Here is a 25,371-nt window from a genome sequence, read left to right as displayed (position 1 = left end):
ATGATGTTCACAGAATCACCTACAATTTATACACACGATTAACTTTAATATTGAAGTCAATGCAAGTACTGCAAATCTACCAGAGAATATTATTTTGAAAGAGCATTCATCCTATATATACCTTTCTTCCCATACTATTTGCCCCTTTCTTGATGTTAACAATCAGTATCTCAGTTCTTCTTTGGCACAGCCTGTCCTAGCACACAACTAACAGTTTACCTGGTCCGCAATGCAGGGTAGCTCATGTGAGTGTAGGAAATTGATCACCATGTATTACCCCTATAGAATTACACTTTGTGATACACAATTTCTGTTTTGTCCAGTGTTTTATTTGAACAGCACTTGGAATTTACTTTTTATTGGGATATCACGATTTGTCTTCCTTAACATTCCTACTCATGTTCCTATGTAAATCAATGCCTATTCCCAGCTCATCATTCAAAACAGGAGATTGTTTAATATAATTTCCAGTACACAAATGTAAAGGAGAACAATATAATTGTTACTCCAGTCCAATGCAATACATAAAATACACAATAAGATAAAGAACATAATAATAATAAATACCACAATAAATATAACCACAGAAGATAACATATATAGTACATAGATTATCTGTACGCCCATAAAGTGATGCTAGGCACAGGAGCATATGTATATATGGTAACTCTGACAGGAAATGATAAAGTAGGGTGGCTGGGGTTGTGGGTGGGTGGGTTAATGGGTGGAGGTGTTGATCAGCCTTACTGCTTGGGGAAAGTAACTGTTTTTGAGTCTGGTGGTCCTGACATGGATGCTACATAGCCTTCTCCCTGATGGGAACAGGACAAACAGTCCATGAGCAGGGTGTGTGGGACGCTTCAGGATGTTATTGACCCTTTTGCAACATCTTTCTATATATACGTCCTTAATGATGATGCTGTTGATGTGTTGGGCAGGCTTGGCTACCTGTTGTGCAGCGTTTCTCTCCACCACCATGCAGTTTCCATGCCATGCAGTGAAGCAGCATGTTAGGATACTCTCCACACTTAATTTCAAGTGTTGTGTTTTGTTCAGAATGCCAGCCTTTGTTTTAGTGTTGAATTTCAAAAGATTTTCAAAAGAATTTCACAAGATTTTCCTTTCCCCTTTTTATATTTCTCATTAAACCTGCTAGAAAGAGCTGCAGTGTTATCATTCCTGCTGAGTCATTGCCTGGACCCTGAGTATTTCCAGCCTCTTATGCATTTGCCTCCACATTCTTGGTTGTCTTCTATACCTGTCATTACATTTTTACAGTGAACACCCTGGTTGTGTTGATTGCCCAATTCCACTTCCTGAAAGTCCATTCTCAATATCTCAAGCTGTCCGGTCTACCTGCTGATCTGTTAATTGTTTGCTTACAGAAAGATCCTTCAAAGGAGCCTTAAAATTTGTTCTGCCCTGTATATACCCTCTGATGTCCTGAACTCTCAACATTTACTGATCAGCAATTTGCAGTCACATTTCAACACTTGTCATGACCCCAGCCCCCTCCTTTGTGAGAATCGCAAGAGAGAGAGAGCCTTACGGTTTGGAATGTGGGCTGGCCGCTCAGCAAGACAAAAGCCTTGGACATAGCCATTGTCTTGGGAGACACCTTTGTGGAATAAGGAACTGGACTACGTGCAAACCCTCAGGGCAATGTGAGTTGGGTGATGGGGGAAAGATTGCCTCACCCCCACCCTGATTGACATCTACAACCCTGCCAGTCCAGATAAAAGGTGGGCTGCCGAGGCGGGGCCTCAGGCGCACCAAGGAGACACACAAAGAAGACACGATAGTGCTTCCCGTCGGAGCGGGAAGCCATTCTGAAGGAAGCCACGTGCGTTAGATTCCGGATCGGGAGTCTGTGGCTGGAACCAAAGGAAAAACCGTTTTAACTAACAACAGGGATTTGCTTCGCAAAGACGATGGGCAAGTGTTCCTTCTCTCTCTCTCCAACACGTGAAATGCCAGCGGTTCCCGAAACGGGGAAGCCTGCAGACTTTGAGTGACTCTTATATTCCATTGGACTCAGTATCCCCTAGACAACGATAGAGCTTATTTTTGATTGATTATTACTATACCTGTGCTTTAGATTGAGTTTTGACGATGTATATGATCTGAATGTTTTGTATTAACCATACGTTTGTGCCCCTTTATAAATAAAACCGTTTGAAAATAGTATCATCAGGCTTCAGCGGACCTCTCTATCTTTGCTGGTAAGTCACCCGGTTACTGGGAATGTAACACACTTTACAATGCATAGCTTTGACACTTATGAATACTATACATGAGAAGCAACTCTAAACAACCATCTTAATGTTTACTGATGATTGTTACAAAACTGCTTCCATTGGCTTCCTTTATATTTATTTCCCTGATATTCCTACTTTCATTTTTACAGGTCATATTTAATGCAACCACACCTCAAAGGATTCCTTTCTATTTTCCAACTCATAGGTAGCATTTGACACAAAATAATCAGCTGTCAAGCACTCTTTATACAATAATGGCACCACATAAAAATACATATGATATTTCTCAGCGTCACTTTTGTAAAGTCTTTGTTTTCAAAGTTCAAAAAGCCAAACTTATTCCCAAAGCCTCTGACTAATTCATTTACTTTAACTTGATAAAAGTGGAACTGACCTATATGTATCATATAACCTAATGTCATGCTCTAACTGTATACATTGCCTAGACATACGTTTTAACATACTTTATTGGATATCTTTACTTCATTATTCTAACAAGATAGCTTTATATGTCAAGACAAATTTCATTATTATCCAATTGAAATATAAACAAGGTCCAGTAATGAACTATCAGGTTTGTTTCAGCCTATTTGTCAAATTGGGGTAATATTCAAAATTAGCTGCTCCTGGAATGTGAAAAGCTGCAGATGATATTCTCATGTTCTTCAGAAAGAAGTCTCTGTTTAAAAAATCATGGATCATCTATGAAAGATCTCAATGCAGCCAGGTTCACTGAGTTCCATGCTGAGTCAAATAAGGAAAAATACTGTTTCAACAAAAGAAGAGAAAATTACAAAGGAGTTATGAACTGCAATAAATCATTGCGGTTGTTCAGGCTATGACTCCAACCCTGAAACATACATCATCTGACAAGGAATGGGACCAATTGTTCATATACTCAGTCTTTGATTAAAAATATATATAAACTGTTAAATAAATTTTAATTCAGATCGGATGATTTATAAGCTGCATAGTGTTTCCTTGGCAGAATAAGCAAGTTGTTGCAACAAAAATCAATTCAGTTCATGCTTCATTGCATTTGATAAGGCAGCTAGGAAACATTCTTCTATGAGGAAATGCTGCCACTCAGCATTTGAAACGGTGCAATGAAACAGGTTCTAGAAACAGACTGAAAATCATACTTCAAAGGAGGAAACAACAAGAATTAAGATCTGGGAGTGCAGTATACATTCTTCCAAATGCAAACACCAAGCAGAGCAGCAGCACCTTATCTTCCAACCAACCACAATACACCACCCTCAGCTGAACACCAATATCAGGTAAACAGCAATACCAGCCCCTTTTTCTTCACACTTGCACTGCATATATTTTGCTCTTACTGTTTGTAATTTCACTGCCTCCATTAGACTTTTGCTAATTCAAAATGTCTCCACCACCCTTTTTCACCCAGCTCCATTGTCTCTTTCATCATTCTATCTCTCCTGTCCCTCCTCGCCCCAATCCCCACTACAGTCCTCCCCTTTCTCCTCTCCTCCCCTGCACCAAAAGCCCTGTTTTACTTCAAACCTACCATTTAAGAGAGCTATCACAGCAGCCAAACCAGAATATCTACCATGGGCTTCAGCCACACATCTTCAAAACTGGGGAAGAGACAGAGTTATTGACTTGAAAAGTCAAATCACAGATCTCCACTTCCACAGATCTCAATATTCCCAGAATTCTCCATTTTATTTCAGATGCCCAGCATCAACGTTGCTTTTCTTAATTATAGAGCAGCTCTCTAGTGTTACTTCAATGGATGGACATTTTTTTCGAGTAACAAATAAAGATAAGCTTATCATACTACATACAGTATATTCTATTACTAGAACAATGACAATTTGTTTGTTTGCCAATCAATAGTTGGACCATAGTTGTGTAATTAAAGAATACAAAATTTTAAATCACCTACAGAAAGTTGGTTAGATTACAAATCTATGATTTTTTTTTCTTTTTTGTTGTGGGAAATATGACAATAAACACTTATTTGTCTGAATTCATCCAGGCATACTGGGACAAAGCACCCAAGGCTAAAGCATTACAGCAGAAGTAGAGTCACCTGTGGAGAGAGCACTGGTGGTTCTCCTTTCCTGTTCAATCTTTTTGATATAGAAAATTATTTTAAAAGATAAAATGAGCACAACTGTGTATTACTGCTCAAAAAAGGGGAAATACATTGCTAAATATTTGAAATAAAACCAAAGAATGCTGGAAATATCCTGCAGTTTAGGCAGAAGTAGAGTCATGCATCCTTGCTTCCTGACCCATGTGCGAATTCTAATGAAACATAACTTTGCCCTTCATTCCACAGATGCCATCAGATCTGCTGAGTATTTCCAGCATTTTCTGATTTTATTACAGATGTCTTAACAGCCCCCTTAGTCATATCATAAGTTTAGATAATGAATGTTAAACATAAATTTAATGGATTCAGCCAGGAAGAAATTAGGATGATGGCATTGGTTTGTAATCCCTCTCCTGGCAGTAATCCAGTGAGCTGCATTTTGAGTAACTAACTTAAAGAACAAGGTACAGAAAGGATCACCCAACATCACCAACTTTAATTCAAGTTCATCACCAAATATTTCTGTTATTATTCACACATTAAAAATTACCACACAGAAAAACTCCAGAGGACAACCAATGACCAGGGATAGACTCCATATAAAGAGTCAAGAAAGAAAAATGCCAAGTGAACTGTTGAGCAAAAGATTATCCAGGTTATATGCTGGTTTGAGTCCTCTGTAATTATATCTTGCTTTATAAATAATGAACCAAGTCACTGATTTAAGGTATCTTGGTTTGAGCATGATTCAAAAACAAATTGTATTCAATATAACCCAGGAAAATATCATTCAGAGTTATATGAGCGATGTTGTATTTGTCTTTAATTTAACACAGCACTTCAAAATGTTCAGCTTTCAAGATTAGAAAAGATGATTGACAGTTATTTATTTACATTTTATAAAAATCATGCTGTTTGTTCTTAATATCTGAATCATGTCTGATAACTCAATTGGCAGTTCAGTCCCCACATGTTCCATTTTACATTGTCCTCATTTAAACAATGAGTCTATAATCTTCTACCTTACCTATCAAATCTTCCTCAAATGTAATTACTACAATGCCATAATATCTACACTTGTATTAATCACAACTGTCACACCTATATCGAAACTGTATTAATAGTGTATGTTATATGTATTAGTCTCCCTCCTTCAAGTTATTCTGGATCCTGAAAAAGCAACCTTAATTTATTTTAGTAAATCAAGAGTATTAAATGGTTGGTGGTTTACCTGTTTGAACATGCAATTTGCTTGTTTGTAAATAATAGGCTTCTTCAAACGGAATTCAGAGAAGAAAATTTGCTCCTCTCTTTGTTCACCATCCAGAAATCAAATGCCAGTGTGTTCCTTGGTAAATTAAGATTAAAAAATGCTTTAGGGAAGGAAAGCAAAATGAATTGTTCCAGCAAACTTAAAATAAACTACCAGTCAAGTATTCATTGAAATGAGAGTCTATCAGCTTTCTGCCCGTTACTAGGAATCTTGGTGAAATTTTCTCCTGGGGCCACTCTTGCAATGCTTCTGATAGGATTAATGTTACTTGCAAAAAGTAAATAGGATGCAGATTTAGCCAAGAAAAGTTTTGATTCAGTCATTTCTGCTTATTAATACTCATTCTCTATCAGTCACACAACATTTATTTGTGAAGATAAGGGAACAGGAATGGTAAATATCATTGCCGTCACATTGGCAGTGTTTCCAAATGAATATGATAGCCATGTTTCTCATACAAGATTACATTTTTTAAAAATAAATAAAAACACTTGTAAAAGTAGCAATTACCCAGCAAGGTTTGGCTAAGGTTGCTCTAGAATAACAAATAACAATTTGTAACAAAGTTTGAAAGAATCTTAATAAAGAAAGCAGCACAATTCTCACCAAGAGAGAGGGCAATATAAAGGAATCACAGGAAATGGGAATTATGCAAGATTGTTCCAATTTATAAAAAACGGGATTAGAACAATATCCCACAGAATGTCTACCTGTTGAATAAAGATATTACCAATACTGAAGACAGATACAATGCTAAACATCAGATTGCCTCTGTTACATAACACCCTTGCTGTGATGAGCCTTCTCCAATGGAGTAGGGATGAAATCTAGCTGAACACACGTCTAAACATCATTTCCTTAGGGGAGGACAAAGCATATACAGAGCTCATGAGTTTATTTTATAAATATTGCTCATTATGCATGCAGAGCTATTGGAGTAAAATGGCTGAGTACTCTTAATGACATTTTCAAAGTTCAAAGTAAATTTATTATCAAAGTACATATATGTCACCACATATAACACGAAGATTCATTTTTTGTGGGCATACTCAATAAATCCATAATCAAATAATAACCATAATAGGATCAATGAAAATCTGCACCAACTTGGGTGTTTAACCAATGTGCAAAGGACAACAAACTGTGCAAATGCAAAAGAAATAATAATAAACACATACATACATACATAAATAAATAAGCAATAAATATTAAGAACATGAGATAAAGTCTCCGTGAAATTGAGTCCATAGGTTGTGGCAACATATGATGGGGTAAGTGAAGTTGAGTGAAGTCATCCCCTTTGGTTCAAGAGCTTGATGGTTGAGGGGTAATAACTGTTCCTGAACCTGGTGATGTGAGTTCTGAGATCCCTGTACCTTCTTCCTGATGGCAGCAGCAAGAAGAAAGCATGACCTAACGATGGAGCTGCTTTCCTGAAACAACACTCCATGTATTGTGCTGAATGGTGAGGAGGGCTTTACCGTGATGGACTGGATCATATCCACTACTTTTTGTAGTTCTGTTCAAGCGATTTGGTGTTTCTATACCTGGCTATGATGTAGTCAATATACTCTCCATTATACGTCGATAGAAGTTTGTCAGAGTTTTAAATGGCATACTGAATCTTTGCAGGCTGTGATGCAGCCTGTCAATATACATTTGTGTAAGAGAAATTGTCCCAATTCCACAAAACCATATGAAAAATATATCTGAATATTTTGACTATCATTACATCCCATCTAAAAACATTAAAAGTGTCTATATACGGGGACCAATATACTTGCAGGGAGGTTTGCTAGTGTTATTGGGGAGGGTTTAAACTAGATTTGCAGGGGGATGGGAACCAGAGTGCCAGAGTAGATAGTGGAATGGAGGTAAAAATAAATGATGTTAGTAGTTCATGCAAAGTCACAAATAGTAAGGTTGTGTGTGGTGGTAATAATCTTCTGAGGTGTGTCTATTTCAATGCGAGGAGTATTGTGGGAAAGGCAGACAAGCTGAGGGCCTGGATTGACACATGGAATTATGACATCATAGCCATTACTGAAACTTGGCTACAGGAGGGGCAGGACTGGCAGCTCAATGTTCCAGGGTTCCGATGTTTCAGATGAGATAGAGGAAGAGGGATGAAAGGTGGGAGGGTGGCTTTGCTAGTCGGGGAAAATATTGCAGCAGTGCTTCGACAGGACAGATTAGAGGGCTTGTCTACTGAGGCCATATGGGTGAAGCTGAGAAACAGGAAAGGTATGACCACATTAATAGGGTTGTATTATAGACCACCCAATAGTCAATGAGAATTGGAGGAGCAAATCTGCAGAGAGATAACAGACAACTGCACGAGACAGAAAGTTGTGATTGTAGGGGATTTTAATTTTCCACATATTGATTGGGACTCCCATACTGTTAAAGGTGTAGATGTGTTGGAGCTTGTAAAATGTGTTCAGAAAACTTTTCTAAATCAATATATAGATGTACCAATTGGGGAGGATGCAGTATTAGATCTCCTATTAGGAAATGAGTTAGGACAGGTGACTGAAGTGTGTGTAGGGGAACACTTTGGTTCCAGTGATCATAACGCCATTAGTTTCAACTTGATCATGGATAAAATTAGATCTGGTCCTCGGGTTGAAGTTCTAAACTGGAAAAAGGCCAAATTTGAAGAAATGAGAAAGGATCTAAAAAGTGTAGATTAGGACAGGTTGTTCTCTGGCAAGGATGTGATTGGTAAGTGGGAGGTCTTAAAAGGAGAAATTTTGAGAGTGCAGAGTTTGTACGTTTCTGTCAGGGTTAAAGGCAAAATGAATAAAATAAGGAACCTTGGTTCTCGAGGGATATTGGAACTTTGATAAAGAAGAAGAGAGAGATGTATAACCTGTATAGGCAACAGGGAGGAAATAAGATGCTTGAGGAGTATAAAAGGAGTAAGAAAATACTTAAGAAAGAAATCAGGAGGGCTAAAAGAAGACATGAGGTTGCTTTGGCAGTCAGGGTGAAGGATAATCCTAAGAGCTTCTATAGGTATGTTAAGAGCAAAAGGATAGTAAGGGATAAAATTGGTCCTCTTGAAGATCAGAATGGTCGGCTATGTATTGAACCAAAAGAAATGGGAGAGATATTAAATGGGTTTTTTGCATCTGTATTTACTAAGGAAACTGGAATGGAGTCTATAGAAACAAGGCAAACAAGTAGGGAAGTCATGGAACTTATACAGATTAAAGAGGAGGAGGTGCTTGCTGTCTTGAGGCAAATCAGAGTAGATAAATCCCCAGGACCTGACAGGGCATTCCCTTGGACATTGAAGGAGACTAGTGTTGAAATTGCAGGGGCCCTGGCAGAAATATTTAAAATGTCGATATCCACGGGTCAGGTGCCGGAGGATTGAAGGATAGCTCATGTCGTTCCATTGTTTAAAAAAAGGCTCAAAAAGTAAGCCGGGAAATTATAGGCCGGTAAGTTTGACATCAGTTGTAGGTAAATTATTGGAAGGAAAACTAAGAGATAGGATCTACAAGTACTTGGATAGACAGGGACTTATTAGAAAAAGTCAGCATGGCTTTGTGCGTGGTAGGTCATGTTTAACTAATCTATTAGAGTTTTTCAAGGAAGTTACCAGGAAAGTGGATGAAGGGAAGGCAGTGGATGTTGTATACATGGACTTCAGTAAGGCCTTTGACAAGGTCCCGCATGGAAGGTTAGTTAGGAAGATTCAGTCGCTAGGTATACATGGAGAGGTAGTAAATTGGATTAGACATTGGCTCAATGGAAGAAGCCAGAGAGTGGTAGTGGAGGATTGCTACTCTGAATGGGGACCTGTGACTAGTGGTGTGCCACAGGGATCAGTGCTGGGTCCATTGTTATTTGTCATCTATATGAATGATCTGGATGATAATGTGGCAAATTGGATCAGCAAATTTGCTGATGATACAAAGATTGGAGGTGTAGTGGACAGTGAGGAAGGTTTTCAAAGCTTGCAGAGGGATTTGGACCAGTTGGAGGAATGGGCTGAAAATGGCAGATGGAGTTTAATGCGGACAAGTGTGAGGTATTGCACTTTGGAAGGTCAAACCAAGGTAGAACGTACAAGGTAAATGGTAGGACACGGAGGAGTGCAGTAGAGCAGAGGGATCTGGGAGTACAGATACATAATTCCCTAAAAGTGGCGTCACAGGTGGATAGGGTCATAAAGAGAGCTTTTGGTACATTGGCCTTTATAAATCAAAATATTGAGTATAAGAATTGGAATGTAATGGTAAGGTTGTATAAGACATTGGTGAGACTGAATTTGGAGTATTGTGTGTAGTTTTGGTCACCTAATTACAGGAAGGATATTAATAAGGTTGAAAGAGTGCAGAGAAGGTTTACAAGAATGTTGCCGGGACTTGAGAAACTGAGTTACAGAGAAAGGTTGAATAGGTTAGGACTTTATTCCCTGGAGTGTAGGAGAATGAGGGGTGATTTGATAGAGGTGTATAAAATTATGATGGGTATAATAGAGTGAATGCAAGCAGGTTTTTTCCACTGAGGCTAGGGGAGAAAAAAACCAGAGGTCATAGGTTAAGGATGAAGGGGGAAAGTTTAAAGGGAACATTGGGGGGGCTTCTTCACGCAGAGAGTGGTGAGAGTGTAGAATGAGTTGCCAGATGAAGTGGTGAATGCGGGCTCACTTTTAACATTTAAGAAAAACTTGGACAGGTACATGGATGAGAAGTGTATGGAGGGATATGGGCCAGGTGTAGGTCAGTGGGACTAGGCAGAAAAATGGTTCGGCACTGCCAAGAAGAGCCAAAAGGCCTGTTTCTGTGCTGTAATGTTCTATAATTCTATGGCTCTATGGTTCTATATTGGATATTAAGTCACACTATGGAAACAAGAGTTGATAAGCTTTATGCAAATTTAGATAGATCATTCTTAATGTTATTACAATATCCTTCACTCAATGCAGACAAAACGATCTATTTGTTCCTATTGTTGGCTTATCATAAAGTGTGAGCCATTACGGGGTTGCTTTAATTGCAGATACATATCCCAAGACTAACAAGGTATACCTTTCCACACTTTAGAAATGTGATATACTTCAAAGTTTAAAATAAACTTTCAGGCAAGATGAATTAACTTCTCTAACATCTATCAATATTTTTATGATATATTTAAATGTATGAATTGTTATAGTAATAAGACATAGGAGCAGAATTTGGACATCTAGTCCATCAGGTCTGCTCCACTTGCTGATTTATTTTCCCTCTCAAACTCATTCTCTTGGCTTCCACTCATAACATTTGACACCCTTACTAATCAAGAACCTATCAACGTCCACATTAAATATACCCAAATGACTTGGCCTTCACATCCGTCTGTGGCAATGAACTCCACAGATTCACTACCTTTAGGCTAAAGAAATTCCTACTCATCTGTGTTCTGAAAGGATGCCCTTCTATTCTGAGGCAGTGCCCTCTGGTCCCAGACTCTCTCACCATTGCAAACAAGCATCCTCTCCACTGCAAACATCCTCTCCGCATCCGTTCTAATTAGGCCTTTCAATATTTAGTATGTTGCAATGAGATCCTTCCTCATTCTTCTAAACTCTGGTAAGTACAGGCCCGGAGCTATTATACACCACTCATACATTAACCCTTTCATTCCTGGGATCATTCTCGTAAACCTCCTCTGGATCTTCTCCAATGCCAGCACATATTTCTCAGGTATAAGGCCCAAAACTGCTCAAATGCAATCTGACCAATGTCTTATCAGCATTGCATCCTTGCTTTTATATTCTAGTGCTCTTGAAATAATGCAGACATTGCATTTGCCATCCGTGCTACCAACTCAACCAACAAGTTAACCTTCAGGGACTTCCAATTTCTGAAATTGCTCACTATTTAGAAAATAGTTAATGCCTTTATTCCTTCTACCAAACTGCATGACCACACACTTCCTAATTTGTATTTCAACTACCAGTTCTTTGAACATTCTCTTAATCTGTTCAACGCATTCTGTTTCCTTAATACTAACTGCCCTTCCATCTGTCTTTGTATCATCCACAAAACTGGTCACAAAGCCATCAATTCCATCATCCAGATCACTAACATACAACATGAAAATTCGCAAACCCAACACCAACCCCTGCAGAACGCCAATGGTTACTGGCAGCCTACCAGAAAAGCCCTCCTTTAGTTCCACTTTTTGTCTTCTGCCAGTCAGGCAATCTTCTGTTCATGCTAGTATCTTTCCTGTGTTCTTACCTTGTTTAGAAGCCTCATGTGGGGCACCTTGTCAAAAGCCTTCTGAAAATCCACGTAAATAACACCCACTGACTCTCCTTCGTCAATCCTGCCTGCTACTTCTTCAAGGAATTCTATCAGTTTTGTCAGGCAAGGGTTCGGCCTATTTAAACATGTGCCTCCAAATACCCCAAAACCTGATCTTTAATAATGGACTCTAACATCTTGCCAGTTGTTCAATCAGGCTAACTGGCCTGTAAATTCATGTATTTTGCCTCCCTTCCTTCTTAAGGATTGGTGAGAAAGTTGAGATTTTCCAGTCCTCCAGAGCCATTCCAGAATGAAGTGATTTCTGAAATATCATTACAAGTGCCTTCACAATCTCTTCAGTTACCTCTTTAATCATGCTGTTGTGTCGTCTATCTGTTCCAGGTGACTTAGCTACCTGCAGACCGTCATCTTCTCAAGCAACTTCTGCTTAGTAATAGTGACTACACTAACTTCTGCCCCTAACATTCTCAAATTTCTGACATGGTGCTAGTATCTTCTACAATGAAATTGTTGTAAAATACTTAATCAATCTGTCCACCATTTCTCTGTTCAGTAGTACTACCTTTCCAGCATTGTTTTCCAGTTGTCTGTTGCCCACTCTTGCTTCTTCTTTACTCTTTATATATCTGAAAAAATTGTTGGTATCATCTTTGATATAATTGTCTAGTTTACCTTCACATTTTATCTTTTCTCTCCTTATTGCAATGTAGTTGCCTTCTGTTGGCTTTTAATTTTTTTTTTCCAATTCTCCAGCTTCCCACTAATAATTATAATGTTTTATGTAATCTCTTTTGCTTTTATGCTGTCTTTGACTCATTCTCCCTTTAGAAAGTTTATTTTTCCTTAGGATGAATTGTTCCTGTGTCTTTCAAATTACTCCCAGTAACTCCAGCCATTGCTATTCTACTATCATCCCTGCTAGTGTCCCTTTCCAATCAACTTAGGCCAACTCCTTTCTCATGCCTCTATAGCTACAGTACTTTTACTCAACTGTAATATCAATACATCTGATTTTAGCTTCTTCCTCTGAAACTGCAAGGTGAATTCCATCATATTGTGATCACTGCCTCCTCAGAGTTCCTTTACCTGGAACTCCCTAATCAAATCTGGTTTATTACTCAACACCAAATCCTAAATTGTCTTTTCCCCTATGGACTCAACCATATGCTGCTCTATTAAGCCATTTTGCAAGAATTCTGCAAATTCCTTCTCTTGGGATTTAGTACCAGCCTGAGTTTTACCTGCATTTAGACATCCCCATGAGCATCATAACATTGCCATTTTTACATGCCATTTTATCTTCCATTGTAATTTGTATCCCACAGGCTGGCTACAATTCAGAGGCCTGTAAACAGCTCCCATCAATGTCTTTTTACCTCTACCCACAAAGCTTCTTAATCTTTTGATCCTATGTCACTTCCAACAGAGACACCCCACCCCCTCTGCCCACTTGCCTATCCATTCAATATGCTGCAAATACTTAGAAGTTAAACATCTAGCTGTGATCTTCTTTCAACTACATTCTGGGGTACCCACAACATCATACCCACCAATCTCTAACTGTGCTACAAGATCATCAACCTTATTTCATATGCTGAATGCATTAAAATATACTGTAACACCTTCAATACTGTATTTACCACCCTTCTTTTCAATTTTGTTTGTGCTGCCTGAATTTAAATCCTTATTCCTTTCTAAACTTTTTGTCTTATTCCTTATTCTGGAAACTTCAGTAACCTGCACTCCCCTTCGCTTTTACTTCATCCATACTTTTTCAAGCTGTTAAACCCAACCCACCCCACACTATTTAGTTGTAAGAGAATTTAACCCATTACCAAACAGAAATAAAGACACAGACCTCGGTTTACAGTTAACCCTTTAATACTTGATCAAGGACAGCCATTTCAAGACTCTGCCAATGTCAGGTTACGTCTTCAATTTACACAGTAAATGTTGGGCAATATATCTAACAATTAAACATACTTACTCAGTGATTTCAAGAATTACATGTTAGGTATCAGCCAGTTTACGAACACTTTTACGAACAAAATTAGAACTGTATGTCCACATTCAGTTCCCCTATTAGCCAGAAAGACTCGAACAAAGGTTGGCAATACCTCACAGAGTCTGCATCTTATCCTCTCAACCCATGACCCAAATCTTGGGCAATATTTAGCCAGGCAAGCTTAAACTACAAAATTTAATTCAAAAGTTAATGTTCTTCCACATTAATTTAATGCTTCATCCAATTATAGGGAAAGGTTGAACAAGTTAGGTCTTTATTCTTTGGAGTGTAGAAGGTTGAGGGGGGACTCGATAGAGGTATTTAAAATAACGAGGGGGATAGATCGAGTTGACGAGGATAGGCTTTTTCCATTGAGAGTAGGGGAGATTCAAACAAGAGGACATGATTTGAGAGTTAGGGGGCAAAAGTTTAAGGGTAACACGAGGGGGAATTTCTTTACTCAGAGAGTGGTAGCTGTGTGGAATGAGCTTCCAGTAGAAGTGGTAGAGGCAGTTTTGGTATTGTCATTTAAAGTAAAATTGGATAGGTATATGGATAGGGAAGGAATGGAGGGTCATGGGCTGAGTGCGGGGCAGTGGGACTAGGTGAGTGTAAGCGTTGGCACGTACTAGAAGGGCCGAGATGGCCTGTTTCTGTGCTGTAGTTGTTATATGGTTATTGATGTAGCTGATAAACAGCAATGGTTCCATAGATTCTAGTGGTCCCTCACCACATAGAACTTCACTAATGCCCTAAACAAAAACTGTTTAATTATCCGTCAATTATAGACAATCTCCTGTCTATAATATACCTATCTATCTGGCATAAATTTCAGTCTGATATCACAGCAATACCCCAATGTGACACTTCAATGCTTCCTGGAAAGATTGCCGTCATCAAAATCAAAACAACCAGACCAGTGGTGTGTGCTAATTTTCCCTGCACTCAAGTATAGATCTAAGTAAGAGGCACAAGAGACTATAGCTGCTTGTATCAGGTGCAAAAAAAAACAAACTTGTGGAGGAATTATCAGAGGGTCAAGCAGCATCTGTGGAATAAAAGAGATTGTCGAAGTTTCAGGTGAAAACCTTGCATCAGGACTTAGTGTGCAGGGGAGATGGCCATTATAAGGAGGTAAGAGGGGCTAGAATGTGATGCGTGGATCTAGGTGGTGTGAGGGTGATGGGCAGATAGAGTTGGGTTTGGAGGGATATGGGGTGAAAATTAATCCATTTCCATTTATTTTTCCTATTCTATAACCAGAACTTTCTGTCACCCCAAATTTTCCTCATACTTTAAAAGTGAACCATGCTATAATCTAATACAAGCATTGTTAACAGCATTACTGTATTTCCCTGCCCAAGTTAAATCTGATGGTTTAATTATTATTGCCCAGATTCTCCTGCTAATGGAAATCTATTGTCCTCCCAGGGTCACTGCAAAGTATCAAATTGGTATTCTCTTTAGTACTCTTTTCAGCAAATAAGCAAGACATTCTCGTTTGACTTTTCCACTTATCCATTATTCTAATGTTAGTGATAACCCAAAATAGTTTATTGCCACTATTAACATAATGCTATTTGGAAAATCTGTACTTTTATGTGTACTTCCCAGAGAGTTTTCAATAACTGTACTTAATGATTTCTCATTTACATCTGTATTTGATACATGAACCTTAGACACACATCACTTATGAGATTTAAGTATGTTCAATGAATAAAGAGGCTAGAAAAAATAGTTTAAAGCTAATAGAGGTAACAGTATAATACAAATTTTTGCATATGTTATATATTGGGGGACATGAATATAAAAGCAAGAATGTTGATTTTATGTAAGATAGTACAGAGTACACCTGTGGTCGTTCCCCTCAATAATAATTATACAATTTTAGATACTATTGACGTGGATGACTATAAAGGAGGAGTCACAGTGATCAGTCTCTGGCTCTGAGTCTGGGGCTGTGACTCAGAAGAGCAGAGAGGTGAAGAGGACCACAGTGTTGATAGGAGATTCCTTAGTCACAGGAACAGAGACGAGGTTCTATGGAGGTGATCGAGACACCTGGATGGTATGTTGCCTCCAAGGTGTCAGGGTCAGGGATGTCTTAGATTGAGTCTATGGCATTCTTAAGGGTGATGGTGAGCAGCCAGAAGGTAGACAAGGTGAGGAGGTCTTAAAGAGAAATTTTAGGGAGCTAGGGAGAAAGCTGAAAAACAGGACCTCCAAGGTAGTAATCTCTGGTATGTGCCTCATGCCAGTGAGGGTAATAGACAATAGACAATAGACGGTAGGTGCAGGAGTAGGCCATTCAGCCCTTCTAGCCAGCACCGTCATTCACTGTGATCATGGCTGATCATCCACAATCAGTACCCCGTTCCTGCCCTCTCCCCATATCCCTTGACCCCGCTATCTATAAGAGCTCTATCTAACTCTCTCTTGAATGCATCCAGAGACTTGGCCTCCACTGCCTTCTGGGGCAGAGCATTTCACATATCCACCACTCTCTGGGTGAAAAAGTTTTTCCTCATCTCTGTTCTAAATGGCCTGTTCTAAAGGTAAGAATAGGATGGTTTGGAAAGTGAATGCACAGATGAGAAACTGGTACAGGAGACAGGAGTTCAGATTTCTGGATCATGGAGATTTCTTCTGAGGAAGGTACGACCTGTACAAAAGGGGATGGGCTAAACCTGAACCTGATGGGGGCCAATATCCTTGTGGGCAGGTTGGCTCAAGTTGTTCAGGAGGGTTTAAACTAATTTGGCAGGGGGATGGGAACTGGAGTGAGAGTGCTGAGGATGAAATAGTTGGTTTACAAACAGAGGCTACGTTTAGTGAAGCTCCTAGCAAGGAGGGACTAAAAATAGCAGTCAACAGGATGAGTTGCAACGTAAAAGGCAGACAAAATTGAAAAGGGTGAACGCAGGGCTGAAGCTGTTATATTTAAATATGCACAGTATACTGAGTAAGGTTCCTAAGGTTGTCATAGCCGAGGTTGCTAGTGGGGTTCAAAGTAAGGTACTCCAAATTTCATGCATCTCTAAGTGCCTCTGATAACCAAGCCCAACTCTTGGCCTTCATGTGTGGCTTAGCTACTAGGCCCAGCAGAATTATTTCTACTGACAGGAGAAGGGGCAAAGGTGGAACACTGGTGCCTCAAAACCAATTGCTTCGGGCAGATGGGGCTCATCTGCCTTGGACAGGAGCCTGCCAAGGAGAAGGAAAAGTCTGATTTTAAACCTCTGCTGCCTTGCAGCCATACCCACCCATGGGAAAGACTTTGGGAGTAAACCCCAAGGAAGAAATCCGGAGCTGGGGTCCCTAAGGCAGTTTGATGTTGTTTACAACTTCACTCTCGCAACCTCTGCAACAACATTGGTGCCAAGCTGTATCAGCCCTTGCCCTTCCCTTGGACTCCATCAGTGACATGGAGAGTAGGAACCCGCTGTATGGCCAACAGCCGGTTCTTCCCACCCAGGCTTGCGCCCTGAAGAGGAAACAGTCCACCAGAGGCACAAACCCATGCTCCCCCGGGATCGACGGCTGCCTACTATACTGAGTAAGGTAGATAAACTTGTAGCACGGTTACAGATTGGTATGTATGATTATGAATCATGGCTGAAAGAAGATTATAGCTGGGAGCTTAATGTTCAAGAATACATATTGTATCGAAAGGACAGGCAGGAAGGCAAAGGGGATGGTGTTGCTCTGTTGGTAAAAAATGAAATCAAGTCATTAGAAAGCAGTGACATAGTGTCGGAAGGTTTTGAATCATTGTGGATAGAGCTGAAGAACTGCAAGGGTAAAAAGTCCCTGTTGGGAGTTGTATATAGACCCCCAAACAGTAGGAAGGATATGGTCTACCAATTACAATGAAAGCTGGTAAATGCATGCCAAAAGGTCAATGTTACAATAGTCATGGGAGATTTCAATATGCAGGTAGATTGGGAAAACAGGTTGGTGCTGAATCGCAAGAGGGGGAGTTTCAAGAATGCCTACAAGTTGGCTTTGTAGAGCAGCTCATGGTTGAGCCCACAAGGAGGTCAGCAATTCTGGTTTGGGTGCTGTGCAATGAACTAGAATTGATTAGCAAGCTTAACGTAAAATAATCTTATGGGGCAAATAATCAAAAGATGATCAAATTTACTCCAAAATTCGAGAAGGAGAAGCTAAAGTCAGATGTATCAGTATTATAGTGGAGTAAAGTGAATTACAGAGGCATGTGAGAGAGGAGTTGGTCAGGATTGATTGGAAAAGAATTTGGTCAGGATTGACTGGTAAGGATGATGGTAGAGCAGCAATCACTGGAATATCAGGAAGCAATTTGGAAGGCACAGGATATATATGTCACAAAGGGGATGAAGTACTCTGAAGGCAAGATGACACAACCGTGGCTAACAAGAGAAGTCAAAGCCAACATAAAAGCCAATGAGAAGACATATAATAAAGGGAAGTTAGAGGATTGGGAAGCTTTTAAAACCAACAGAAGGCAACTAGAAAAAGTTAAGAAGGTAAAGGTATAATACAAAAGTAAGCTAGCAAATAATATTAAAGAGGATACCAAACAATTCTTCAGATACATAAAAGAGGCAAGAGCAGATATCAGACCACCAGAAAATGATGCTGGAGAGATAGGAATGGAGAACAAGGAAATGGCTGATGAACTGAGTAAGTATTTTGCATCAGTTTTCATTGTAGAAGGCACTAGGAGTATGGTGGAGGTTCCAGGTGTCAGGGGTCATGAATGGTGTGAAGTTACCATTACTAGGGAGAAATCGCTTAGGAAACTGTAAGGACTGAAGGTAGAAAAGTCACTTGGACCAGATGGTGTACACCCCAGGGTTCTGAAAGACGTGACTGAAGAGATTATGGCAGCATTAATAATGATCTTTCAAGAATCACTAGAATCTGGAATGGTTCCAAGAGAATGGGAAATTGCAAACATCACTCCAAGATGGGAGAGAGGCAGAAGAAAGGAAATTCTAGTCTAGTTTGTCTGCTCTCAGTGGCTGGGAAGATGTCGATCAATTGTTAAGGATGTGATTTCAGGATATTTGGAGCACATGATAAAATAGGCCATAGTCAGCATGGTTTCCTCAAGGGAAAATCTTCCCTGACAAATCTGTTGGAATTATTTGAAGAAATAACAAGCAGGATAGACAAAGGCAAATCAGTTGATGTTGTGTACTTAGATTTTCAGAAGGCCCTTGATAAGGTGCCATGCATGAGGCTGCTTAACAAGTTATGAGCTCAATGTATTATAGGAAAGATCCTAATATGGATAAAGCAGTGGCTGATTGGCAGGAGGCAAAGAATAGGAATAAAAGGAGCCTTTTCTAGTTGGCTGCCAGTTACAAGTAGCATTCTACAGGGGACTGTTTTGGGACCGATTCTTTTCACGTTATATATCAATGATTTGGATGATGGAGTTGATGGCTTTGTTGCAAAGTTTGTAGACGATACAAAGATAAGTGGAGGGGAAGATTGTTTTGAGGAAGTAGAGAGACTACAGAAAGATAGACAGATTAGGAAAATGGGCAAAGAAGTGGCAGATGGAATACTGTGTTGGAAAGTGCATCGTCATGAACTTTGGTAGAAGAAGTGAGAGTGCAGACTATTTTCTAAATGGAGAGAAAATATTTAAAAAACTGAAGCATAATGGGAATTGGTAGTGCCTGTGCAGGATTCCCTAAAGGTTAATTTGCAGGTTGAGTCTGTGGTGAAGAAAGCAAATGCTATGTTAGCATTCATTTCAAGAGGACTAGAATATAAAAACAAAGATGTAATGTCAAGACTTTATAATGCCACTCATTAGGCCTCACTGGAGTATTGTGAGCAGTTTACGGCTATCTTAGGAAGCACATTCTGAAACTGGAGAGGGTTCAAAGGAGGTTCACAAAAATTATCCCAGGATTGAGCAGCTTGTCATATGAAGAACGTTTGATGTTTCTGGGCCTGTATTCGCTACAATTCAGAAGAATGATGGGTGACCTAATTGAAACCTATCGAATGGTGAAAGGCTTTGATAGAATGGATGTGGAAAGGATGTTTACTGTGGTGGGAAAGTCTAAGACCAGAGGGCACAGCCTCACAATAGAGGGGTGTCCTTTTAAAACAGAGATGAGGAGGTATTTCTTTACCAGCGAGTGATGAATCTATGGAATTTGTGGCTATAGGCAGCTGCGGAGGCCTATTTTTTACATATGTATAAGGCAGAAGTTGGTCGGGGCATGAAGGGATACGTGGCTTGATAAGAAGCAGAGGGTGATGGTGGGATGTTGGTTTTTGGACTGGAGACCCATGACTAGAGTTTAACCAGGATTTGGAACTGGCCCCATTCCTATATCAATGACCAGGATGAGAATATACAAGCCATTGTTAGTGATTTTCCAGCTGATACTAAAGTAGTTGGTGTTGTAGACAGTGAAAATGGTTAACAGAATTTAAAGAGGGAATTCGATCTGCTGGGTAAGTGGACAGAGGAATGGCAAATAGAGATAATTCAGAAAAGTATGAGCTGACGTATTTTGGAAATTCAGGGTCTTGCGTTCATAATCAACAGTAAGGGCCTGGGGAGTTATGCAAAATAGAGGGATCTAGTAGTACAAGTACTACATGGTTCCCTAGAAGTGGCATTACAGGTAGACCAGGTGATGAATAAGGCTTCTAGCACACTGACCCTAACAATCAGGGCACTGAGTTTCTAACTTGTTACGTTGTATTGGTACCAGTTGCTGTTGAAGCTATCTTTGGAATATTATGTTCAGTTTTGATCACCCTGCTGTTGGAAAGATGTCATTAAGCTAGAAAGAGTGCAGAGGATACTTGCAATGATGTTGCCAGAACTTAAGGGACTGAATATGGAGCAAGGATGACTGCTTTCATTGGAGTGCAGGAAAATGATGGGTGACCTTACAGAAGTGTATAAAAATCATGAGAGGTATAACTGGGATTAATGTGCATCATCCTTCACCCTCAGTGTTGGGAGATCAAGAACTTGAAGATATAGGTTTAAGAAAAAAGAGGAGACGTTTAATTGTAACCTGATGGGCAACTTGAATGGCTAGCCAGTGAAAGTGGTTGAGACAGGTACATTAACAACATATGAAAAGGTACTTGGACAGGTACACAGACAGGAAAGGTTTAGAGACATGGCTAATTGCAGGCAAATGGAGTTAGCTTAGATGGGTACCTTGGTTAGCGTGTACCAGTAGAGTTGAAGGTCTGCTTTTCATGCTGAATGACTCTGTCATACAAGGAATTAATTCGACAAACAGATAAATGAAATGATAGAAAACAGGTCAAAAAGATGGGAAATGTAATGCAGAAACCCTATGCCCTTACATCTCACCCATTTCAAGACTCAATGGAGGTAGAATAAGAGGTGAATTGTATTTTTTTGTATTTTTACGGAATGTTTTCCCTCTGCTGGATGACAGAAGTCATTGTTCTTGTAGCTTAACTTCAATTATGCTTGATTATATGTTTGTACAATCACCCATTTGTCTGTAAATGTTCAGTGGATTTTCAGTCTTATAGTTGGCTCTCTGGTTTCTTTTCCTATGAGCCCAGGATGTCATGGCAATGCAAATAAATCACAGCCTGGCCTTCTCATCTCGTAGGCTGTTCCATTCAAAAGAATTCCCTTATTCATCTAGTTTGACCTAGTTTTCAGTATAAAGCTCAACCACAAAGCAAGAAACTTTGTTTAGTTCTTTGTTCTTCTCTGTTCAAGCTTTCCTTTCTTGTTTGCAGTGGAGTGAGTTTGTTATAGGTAGATTTAGTTACTTGTTGCTGGAATCATCTCCTACCTCAGCAAGGACCTGGCCCCACAGCAATTTGCCTATGGACACAATAGGTCTACAGCAGAGGGAATCTCAATGGTTCTCCACATGGCCTTAGATCACCTGGACAACACAAGCACCTATTTCAGAATGCTGTTCATTGACTATGCTCAGCATTCAACATCATCATTCCTATGATTCCGATCAAAAAGCTATGGAACCTGGACCTCTGTGACTCCCTCTGCAATTGGATCCTCAACTTGTTGACCGGAAGAACACAATCTGTGTGGATTGGTAATAACATCTCCTCCTCGCTGGTGATCAACACTGGTCCACCTCAAGGATGTGTGCTTAGACCATTGCGCTACTCTCTCTATACGCGTGACTGTGTGGCTAGGCACAGCTCAAATACCATCTATAAATTTGCCAATTATACAACCATTATTGGCAAAATCCAAAAGGAGATGAAAGGGCAACATATATCAGCCAGTTGAGTGCTGTCACAGCAACAACCTTGACTCAATCTTGTCAGCAAAACCAAGAGATGACTGTGGACTTCAGAGAGGGTAAGACGAGGGAACACACACCAGTTCTCAAAGAGGGATCAGAAGTGGATAGAGCAATCATTTTCAAAATCTTGGGTGTCAATATCTCTGAGGATCTAACCTGGTCCCAACATATCAATGCAGCTATAAAGAAGGCAAGGCAGCGGCCATAAGAACTTTGAGGAGATTTAGTTTGTCACTTGAAACACTCAAAAACTTCTCCATATGTACCAAGGAGAGCATTCTGACAGGCTGCATCACTGTATGGGGGGCTTCTGCACAGGATCAAAAGAAGTTACAGAAAATTGTAAAATAAGTCAGCTCCATCACAGGTACTAGTCTCCACAGTATCCAAGACATCTAAGACATCTTCAAGAAGCGGTGCCCCAGGAAGGCAGCGTTCATTATTAAAGAACCCCATCACCCAAGGACATGGTCTCTTCTCATTTTTACCACCTGGAAGGAGGTACAGAGGTCTGAAGACACATAGTCAGTGATTCAGAAACAGCAACTTCCCCTCTGCCATCCAATATCTAAATGGACATTGGAACCCATGAACACTACCTCACTTCTTTTTAATTTCTGTTTTCGCACTATTATTCTTAATTTAACTATTTAATATACATATATATACTTATCATAATTTTCTTCTATATTTTTCATGTATTGCAATGCACTGCTACCACTAACAGATGCTGGTGATATTAAACCTGATTCTCATTCTGATTCTGTGTTCTATTGTTATTTCTTTGTTATAAACCTCTGATGAAACAGCTGTAACCACAAGCTTTGTGACTCCTTTGTTAACTTCCAAAGAATAATCTGGATAACATTATCACTAGGTCCAGCATTTATTCTTTGACAGGAAACCAATTCTAACATATTTTCTGAGCTTCAAGAACCTTGGGCAGTAAAGGAAGGCAAAAGTGATTGCCCCTTCATGAAATGATAGCATTGCTTGTGGCCAGTTAGAATCAATACTCATCCCTTTAAATGTCCACTTCCTTCACCCTCATCATCTCCCATGATACTCCTCCACTCACCAACATTCCCAATGATTGTTCACACCAATTGAACTGTGACCAAACTCTAATCTCCCAACAGGCCAACATCACTGATGCTTTATTTGCCCTCAATTTCTGCCCCTGAGATCTTACCTTTCTCTACAAGATCTACAAAGTCCCACACCTTGTTTGTCCCTCACCCTCCCAATCACAGTGGAACCTCTCTCTCTTTCTCTCTCTCTCCCTCATCTTTTCTGTGTGCCCAGCTCTAAAAACTGTAATTCCAGGCCCAATGGACAATCAGATCTGGCTTAATTGAGGAAACAGTACAACATAATACACATGGGCACACAATTAAACCCTTGTGGCATTTCAGCATACTGGGCAGTCCAGAATTAGTTCTTAATACCAACTCAAATTCCATTCGAAATTGCAGAGCTTATCTGTTTTATGCATCAGACATATAGAAAGTGATTGTTTCTTATTGTATTACTTGATGATTAATACAGCAAACTGAGGATTTCATGAGTAGATGCCATTATCTCATACAAAGACCTCAGCAAAATATATTTATATTAATTATCATACCCTTAACTAAGTCAGGGGACTGGTATTTAATTAGTCAGTCATCCAGTAATTAATTATGGGACTACATGGCTGTTTTACAGCTTTTTTTTTTAATTATTGAAACAGGGATAAAAATTTATCTTGGACAGAGGGAAAAACTGCAATCATCATCACATTGACCTTTGAATATAATGGCCCCCGACATGCAGTTCCATTCCATTTAACAGAATTGAATATCAGGTAGAAATACAACAAAAAGTTAATAAATTTATAAGCCAAAATATTCCTGTAATATTTAAGTTTCTATCCCTATCCTGATCTTTGTTTTTGGATGTAACCACCCTGAAGCTTTGCTGGATAACAATAGGCCTGTTAACATTCATTTAAAAAGGAATATGTAATGAACTGTTTCTATACTGAACAGTCAGGTACAAATTCTTTTACTACAGAATTTGAAGTAGTTATCTTATTGACCTAGAAAATGTAATATAAAACACAGAAAGATAAAAGTTTTACCAATAAGTGGAGGTGGGAATTGTTTTAACTCATCTCACTGAGGAGACTGCTTCTCAGAAAACAGTCTGTCTCACTCTTAGGATGTAACAAACTGGCAAGGGCAAAGGACCAAATTACTTCAGCAGAAAGAGCAGCTGTTTCAAATGGTTGCTAGCCAGTAGACAGTTGAATTTGTCCTGCCCTTGCTGAGCATCCATCTGCTTGTCTTCATATTCTCTCTTCAAGGGCAAGTACAAGCCTCCAGAATAAAGGTGTCAGGAAGTGTAGAGGAAGCTTGACCCAAAAGCAAGGCAACAGAGACGATTTAGCAGTGAACGATAATTTTAATCAAAGACCACCAAATAACAAGCCACAAGGGATCAGAAACTAAATGCAACAGGCAAGAAGGGAAACTTCAGGCAGGGAGAGTGAAAGCCAGGAGCAGCTGGTTCAATGAGTGAACAAGAACTGTGGATGAGCACCGGGGTTAAATAGGCTGCAGGTGATGATTCTGGAATAAGAGGTAGGTGAATCCTATTAGCTGAATGGAGACTGGGAGGCACCTGCATGTGTAGGCTGGGGGAGGTGTCAGCGGGAGTCGGCCTGGCAAGACAAGGAGCATACAAGGGATTTCACAAGTACATTATCCCACAACACCTTAGTCATAAATCTACCTTGATTTTCGCTTATAGTTGTGTTTTAAACTCTGCATAAATATCCCACAACACAATGGAATATGTTCTAAGAGAGAAAAGTAAAACACGTGAATGCTAGACATCTGAATTTAAAACTCAATAGCTCAAATAGCATTAGTAGAAAAATAAGAATAAAATTTCAACTCCTGTTTCTGATGAAAGTTCCCTGATGTGTGCTTTTTGGTGTTTATTGCTGGATGTATACTGGTCAAGGCACAAAGCAATCTGCACTCTATGATCTTTTGTTTTATTGAAACTGGAAAGACTTTAATTCTCATCTGAAGGTTAGCATTTCCTATACCACATCACTTTCTTGAAGGTATGCTTATCTTCAAATTTCTAAAGTGAAGCTCAAACCATCAACCTTCTCCTACAAAAGGTTCCGAATTTTTTTTTTTGCCATGGATCCCTACC

At 39.5% G+C, this 25,371-nt stretch overlaps 1 long non-coding RNA gene across 1 annotated transcript in view; it reads right to left on the bottom strand.

The window, feature by feature from the left end:
* Nucleotides 1-13,976, bottom strand: part of LOC140727314 (uncharacterized) — a 130,909-nt gene extending 116,933 nt beyond the window's left edge. The window contains exons 1-2 of the long non-coding RNA XR_012098823.1: nucleotides 13,853-13,976; nucleotides 5,555-5,671 (exon numbers count right to left, since the gene is read on the bottom strand). This is a non-coding gene — a long non-coding RNA (uncharacterized lncRNA). The remainder of the gene's footprint in view (nucleotides 1-5,554; nucleotides 5,672-13,852) is intronic.
* Between the last annotated feature and the right edge of the window lie 11,395 nt (nucleotides 13,977-25,371).

The sequence above is a fragment of the Hemitrygon akajei genome, chromosome 5 (genome assembly GCF_048418815.1).
Source record: "Hemitrygon akajei chromosome 5, sHemAka1.3, whole genome shotgun sequence".
Classification (NCBI taxonomy): Eukaryota; Metazoa; Chordata; class Chondrichthyes; order Myliobatiformes; family Dasyatidae; genus Hemitrygon; species Hemitrygon akajei.
Note: the sequence above shows the minus strand (reverse complement) of the source record. Positions and strands in the feature narration are given on the sequence as shown.